The sequence below is a fragment of the Octopus bimaculoides genome, chromosome 10, assembly GCF_001194135.2.
Source record: "Octopus bimaculoides isolate UCB-OBI-ISO-001 chromosome 10, ASM119413v2, whole genome shotgun sequence".
Classification (NCBI taxonomy): Eukaryota; Metazoa; Mollusca; class Cephalopoda; order Octopoda; family Octopodidae; genus Octopus; species Octopus bimaculoides.
The window spans coordinates 87,525,969-87,533,492 of record NC_068990.1 but is presented as its reverse complement, the minus strand read 5'-3'; the positions used below and the strand labels follow the sequence as shown (position 1 = coordinate 87,533,492).

The 7,524-nt window shown below is 37.3% G+C and overlaps 1 protein-coding gene across 3 annotated transcripts in view; it reads left to right on the top strand.

Moving 5' to 3' along the window:
* Positions 1 to 7,524, top strand: part of LOC106869943 (QRFP-like peptide receptor) — a 58,081-nt gene that overhangs the window by 1,588 nt on the left and 48,969 nt on the right. The window contains exons 1-2 of one of the 3 annotated variants that reach the window (XM_052971350.1): positions 210 to 586; positions 921 to 1,615. The gene's annotated coding sequence lies outside the window, so the exon portion shown is untranslated. Of the gene's footprint in view, positions 1 to 209; positions 1,616 to 7,524 lie in introns of those variants that run through there. The other 2 variants (XM_014915880.2, XM_052971349.1) reach the window with 2 other exon arrangements.

Sequence of the window (7,524 nt, the reverse complement as noted above, 5' to 3'; positions counted from 1 at the left end):
TATATATATATATATATATATATGCATAAATGCGCGCACATGCTCAGCTGCATACATGCACACGCACACAGATGTTTAGAGACATATAGACACATAATGATAATTGTGTATGTATACATACATATATATACTCACTCACACATGTCTGCGTGCACACACGGATATGGGCATGTGCGAGGGTACACGGACACGCTCATTTCCGAACATGCATATACAACATAGCGACGCGTGGGCGTACATACATCTACACACTTAGGTATACTTATGGACGTACATATGCGTAGGTATGTGTACCCAGGAACATGCAGACATACACACACACACGCACACACACACATACACACACACGTACGCGTGCTGCCCACACGCACACTTACTCTCTCACACATACCACAGACACACATACGCACGCACGTACTTACAGACGCGGGCATAAAGTTATGCTTTACATAATACGATGGAACACGTGAATGAAATAAACACATTCACATACAGATCAATCACGCCGCTTGAAGAGAAACACACACATACTCACACAAACAGACCCACACATATACGTATATGTACGTATATATGTATGAATGTGGTACGTAATATATGTTATGTATGTGTGTGTTCTAGAAATTACTCTTTATTTCATTTTCCTTAATTCTAGTTTCCTGCAGTTATCGCATAAGTTATTATTGAAGCTGCTTGTTTTCATTTCGTCTTGAAAAATGAATATCCAACTCTGTTTAAATATATCAACTTTGGAAACAGAATTCTTTAAACTACCTGGTTCCGTAACAAAACATAGTCGCAATATTAGATATATCACTTATGAAGTTAGAACCTACAATATTTAATTTTGTATTTCGAGAAATACTTAACATATTCTAAAATTTTACTTTTTATTTTTTTCATTTTCCTTTTTGTTTTAGTTCAGTTCATTTAGTGAGGAACAGTGTATCGATTGGATTTTGCGGGGTTTGTGACCGGTCGAAGATGTTACTGGATCGACTTTTCTCTATCTTTTACTATTCTACGGTTTAGTGACCACCACTATGAAACACCAACTTCTACATGCCTACAGGTTTCAGTAACTTCAACAACAACAATATCCACGTTACAGTTGTGTGTGTATCGTCGCCTCTGAAGATACTTTGAAAAAATATATATATAAAAGAAGAATAAAACTGATGTTGTCAAGGCGGAGTATTCTTGTTTCGTTTTGTTTTTACCTGTGATACTCTAAATAAGACTTGTGTAGGCACGCTTTAACCAGTGACCGCCCTGTTCGTGTATATGTAATATATATTTTACAGTCAGACGTAAGATTCTCAACGCAAGCAGATCTGTGATATATTATATTTAACTCTAACGCAGAAGAGTCAACAACACTGTTTTGTGTGTTCTTAATGTGTATTATTTTTTTATTATTGCTACATTTTGACCAATATTTAACCAAACTTTTAATCAACGGCATTCTTCTTGAATTACATACACACGTGGAAAACTTTAATCAAAATATTCCTATGGTATTTTAAAACCAATTGAAAACCCATTGGAAATATTTATCGAAGCAAGTCTTGCGGATTTTTGTCTGTTCGATTTTTTTTTCTTCATCAAGAGAAAGGTAAGAATTGTGAAATAACTTTAACAAATGTTTTGTTATGTTAATATTTAACAAATTAAAAGTATTTAAAAGTTTAATACGGAAAATTATTAATTAATTCATTTCGTGATGTATTTCAGTCAAATATGTGTTAATGTTTTTAATTAGTTTAGATCAGTCCTGGTACAGGGCTTTAGATAGATCAAGGCTCCAGCCATGATCATCGCATCGAATTATTTCAGACAACATATCTAGCTCTGCATTAGCCAATGTGTTCCCCCTGTTTGTTGTTGTTAATCTGTTCAGGTGTGATTTGCAGGCGATCTAAAATCTGATGTTCCTGTCTAGTGCACACCTGTTGTATATTTTTAATGAAAATAAGAAAAGAAACCAAAAAAAAATGTTCATTAACTTACATCCAACAAAAGTAGCTAGATTTGTGTTAATGTGATGAGTCGATTTGCTAGAAATAGCAGCTAAATCTCTTTTAAATTACATTTCCTTAAAAGAAAGAGAAGGAAGTTTTGAATAATGTAGATCTAAATCTAGATACATGCTGTTTGAAAAAAAGACGGAGAGGCCAAAGCTGGAACGCTTTCGATATTATATCTGTTGGATCTGAGCTGACTTGGGACTAAACAATAACAGTAACTTCTACGGAGAGACTTGACCTGCTAGAAATAGCAGCCAGATTTCCCTCAAATCACACCCTACCAACTTAAGAAAATAAAAGGGAAGGGTACATTGAATAATGCAGTCTGGGATACCCTATGTCTAGAAAAATGACAGGATGGTCTCGTCTGGAACGCATTTGATCAGAGTTCTGCTCATTCTGAAGCGTCTGGGTTAAAGAACTTCAACATCAACACTCCCATACATGAGACAGGTAATATTTTCAATTTCAACAGAAACGTGATCACAAAACCCGCTAGAGATAGCAGCTAAATCCCCTCCTACGAATGATAAATAAAGACAGATACATTGGACAATGTGGTCCCTGCTATACAATGGAACAGGGGATCAAGAAAGGACGGAAGTTCATAGTCATGCTGATTTAGGCCTAAAGAACAACAATAACAACGTGGCAAGGTGATCCCTGGATCTCTGCTAGAAATAGCAGCCAAATCTATTCTTTATAACACACCTTATCATCTTATAAATTAGAAATTACACTCTGTATAACGTAGAACTAGGTAAACTATCCTTTATTTTTTTTTGTCTCTTACTTGTTTCAGTCGGTAGATTGCGGCCATACTGGAGCACCGCTTGAAAGGTTTTGTTAAGCAAATCGACCCCAGTACTTTTTGGAAGTCTGGTGCTTACTCTGTCTCTCGCTTTTTGCCAAACTGTTATGACAGTCATGAGGACGTAAAGAAACTAACACCGGTTGTCAAGCAGCGGAGTAGACACACACACTTACACATAATATATACATAGTATTCCGTCGGTTACGACGACGAGGGTTCCAGTTTATCCGATCAGCGGAAGAGCCTGCTCGTGAAATTAACGTGCAAGTGGCTGAGGATTCCACAGACACGTGCACCCTTAACGTAGTTTTCGGGGGGAGATTCAGCATGACACAGAGTGTGACAAGGCTGGCCCTTTGAATTACAGGTACAACTCATTTTTGCCAGCAAAGTGAAAATAAAGCGTCTTGCTCAAGAACTCAACGCACCGCGGGGAATCGAACTCACGATCCTACGATCGTGAGCCGAATGCCCTAACCACTCAGCCACGCGCCTTCACACACGCACACACACACATATATGCACACACACACACATATATACACACACATGTATATACACATATAAACACACACATATATATATATACACACACACATATATATATACACATACGCATATATATACACACATATGTATATACACATATACACACACATATATATATACACACACACATGTATATATACACATACGCATATATATACACACACATGTATACACACACAGCGGGCTTCCACACAGTTACCGTCTACCAAATTCACTCATAAAGCATAGTCTGCCAAATGTTATAGTAGAAGACACTGGCTCAAAATGCCGCGCAAAATAAAAGAAAAAAACAAAACAAGACGTGTTAGTGACAGACATTCTTGTTTAACCCCAGGCTGGTACAAATATTAAACAACAACAGTAACAATAATAATAATTAAAAACCATCTTTTAACAAAGAATATTTTTATGGTTTAAATGTCTTCACCGAATTATTTTTAATCATAAAAAAAGACTACAAAACTCGTAAAACGGGAAAACATTATCATTATTCTGTTGTTAGTCGTTATCATTATTACAATGTAATTAATGAATGCGTCTTAATTACTATTGTAGATTTATATCAGCGTAAAACTCCTACTGTTGTTTATGGTTTCCCTTTGTATTTCGCCTTCTTGTTGTTCCCCCAACCCGCCGCCAATGTCTTGGATCTATGCCATCATATTAGAATTGTTATTATTATTAGGACCTCGGCGAAATTTTACGTCCTGACATCAAACGCTGCCGACGTTGACTTTACCTTTCGTCCTTTTAGGGTCGCTAAAATAAATCCCATTTGAGCATTGGCCTCCATATAATCGACATACCCACAACTTCCTTAAAATTGTTAACCGTGCCATAGAACTCGAAGGCCTTATTGTTATAATGTCTGGGAACGGTTTATTATAACCTAAGCTACCATGAGGAATCCTCGACGCCTCTTTCTTTTTCTTACCAATCCTGCCTCTTTTGAGGAACGAACGTTTCAAGCATATAGAGGCATAATACATAGAAGTAGCATGTGATCAGGCTCATGGGGTACCCTAATCATAACCAGATGGCGACTTCCTGCTTCTGCGTGGGTGGGATTCTCTCATTTGCCGTTATCTGTATTTTCATATTTATATTAGTTATATAATAATAGATATTAATAATAAATATAAATTTATAATATAATATTCATGATAAATATTTATCTCTATATGAAATGTATTCATTTATTTATTTCTTCAATCAATCTGTACAATTAACTATGGAAGCGCAATGGCCCCGCGGTTAGGGCAGCGGACTCGTGGTCGTAGGATAGCGGTTTCGATTCCCAGACCGGGCGTTGTGAGTGCTTATTGAGCGAAAACATGTAATGCTCCACGAGGCTCCGGCCGGAGGTGTTGGCGACCCCTGCTGTACTCTTTCACCACAACTTTCTCTCACTCTTTCTTCCTGTTTCTCTTCTACCTGTATTTCAAAGGGGCCAGTCTTGTTACACACTGTGTCACGCTGAATCTCCCCGAGAACTACGTTAAAGGTACACGTGTCTGTGGAGTGCTCAGCCACTTGCACGTTAATTTCACGAGCAGGCTGTTCCGTTGATCTGATCGACTGGAACCCTCGTCGTCGCAACCGACGGAGTACCACAATTAACTATGTGTATGTTACCAATTTTACACAAGTTCCAAAATTATATAACTGCCCTCTACCTGCTGTCTTTACATGATCCCGTATGTAAAGCTCCGTATGTTTCTGTAGCATCGTACTGTATGTAGTAACGGACCCAGGAGGTAAAGTAAATTAAGGATTATTAACGTCAGGAAAATCCTTAGCGGTATTTCTTCCGGCTCTTTACATTCTGAGTTCAAATTCCGCGCCAGTCAGCTTTCCCTGGGGTCGATAAAATTAAGTACCAGCCAAGTACAGGAGTTGTTGTAATCGACCAACTCCTTTCCCTAAAGTTTTAGGCCATGCGCCTATATTAGAAATTACTACTACTACTACTACTACTACTACTACTACTACTACAGAGGCGACGAGCTTTCAAAATTGTTAGTGCGTCGGACAAAATGTCCAGTGGTATTTCTTCCGACACATTATATATGAGTTTAAATTCCGCTGAAGTTAACTTTGACTTTCATTATTTCGAGGTCGATAAAATAAGGTACCACTAAACCCATCTCCCTTGAAATTGCTGGCTTTGTGTCAAAATTTCAAAACACTACTACTACTACTACTACTACTACTACTACTACTACTACTACTACTGCCTTGTGGCAAAATTTGAAACCATTGTTATTATTATTGAGGCAGAATGACTAAACCATTAGAACGTCGGACCAAATGCATTGCCTCCTGTGTTCAAATCCGGTAGAGTTCAACTGTGTTTTTCATACTTACATAGGCGATAAAATAAAGTACCTTTTCTCTGGTCAAAATTGCCGGCCTTGTTCCTAAATTAGAAACCAAATGATCATGGGAATGTAACTGCGCTTCTCGGTATTAGTCGTAGCTCTTTACATTCTGAATTCAAATCCTACTGGAGTCAAGTTTCACTTCAGCCTTTCGGGGTCAATAATATATAGTACCAATCACATACTGAAGTTAATTTAATCAACTACCCCCACCCACCACCTACTCAAAATAGTACACTTATTGTCTAAATTAGAATTAGAATTATTATTATTATTATTATTATTATTATTATTATTATTATTATTATTATTATTATTATTATCATCATCATCGTCATCATTGTTACTAAGGCGGTGAGCTGGCGGAATCGTTAGCACGCCGGGCGAAATGCTTAACGGCACTTCGTCTGTCTGTGCGTTCTGAGTTCAAATTCCGCCGGGGTCGACTTTGCCTTTCGACCACTTTCGTGGTCGATAAATTAAATACCAGTGAAAACTGTGGTCGATGTAATCGACTTATCCCCCTGCCTCCAAGTCCAGGCCTTGTGCTTTTAGTAGAAAGCATATTTTTTATTGTTACTGCAGTTGAGAAATATGTTAAATGCTTTATGGTGTTTAGCAACATTCCTTTGCTTTCTACGTTAAAATTCTGCTAACGTATGCTTTGCATTTCGTCTTCCCGCCATCGATCAATTTAAAGAGCAATTAAATACTCGCGCGGATATATCCAATTGCAGCTTATCTCCTACAAAATATATATGGTCTTGTACATATCTAAGAAATTAGTATTATTCAGCAGTTTTATTTTGTTTGCATGTTCCTACGGTACTACTAAGCGCAGTTACATATACCTTGGATGCATACAGCGATTTGTTTTGGGGTTTGTTTTCTAGTATATTCAAAGTACTCTACATGTTATGTCTACAGTATGTTGCGTAAATATGTAAGCTCTGGTGTATCAATGTGCTTCTGTTTTAATCATTCTCAAGCCCCTCATTATCATAAAGATTGTTTTTATTTTATATTTTTGCAGTCTCCAATTTCTTATGATCTCCATTTCCATAACTTATTACAATTTCTCCATGGTGTTATATCACTGGAATTGATACGTCCATTAAGTGGCACTCCCTTTCCTGATAGATTAACCTGAAACTCCCTATGTAAATTGGAATATCCCACATTACGGTTATTTTGTCATTGTTTGAAACCATTTCAGGGGGACGTTTTCACAATAGCCTTGGAGGAAGAGGTTTAAGCATGCTGTATACATCTTATACATTTAGTTCTGGCATGCAATTGACCGGTAGTTTTTTGCCATGTGGGTGGTTCTGCATTTGGGGATCAATTTTGTCTCTACCAGAGATAACCAGTGTAGTATCTACTATTCCGACTGAGAGCTTGCTAGTACAGATTGATAAGATATGGTCGGTAGAAGGTTAGATTCTTGTACCAATATCGAACAATCAAGTCTCTTCCAAGTGCTTTTCCATCCTGGAGTTTCTGGATCACAGATGCAAGAGTTTCACCATCAATGTATGCATGCATGCATGTATGTATGTATGTATGTATGTATGTATGTATGCATGGTTTAATTCTTCAAATTGCGGAAACAAAAAAGTTGGAGTAACATTTGTGAATTTTTAGCCTTAGCATATTACACTAATATCATATCATTTCTTCTTCTTCTTCTTCTTCTTCTTCTTCTTCTTCTTCTTCTTCTTCTTCTTCTTCTTCTTCTTCTTCTTCTTCTTCT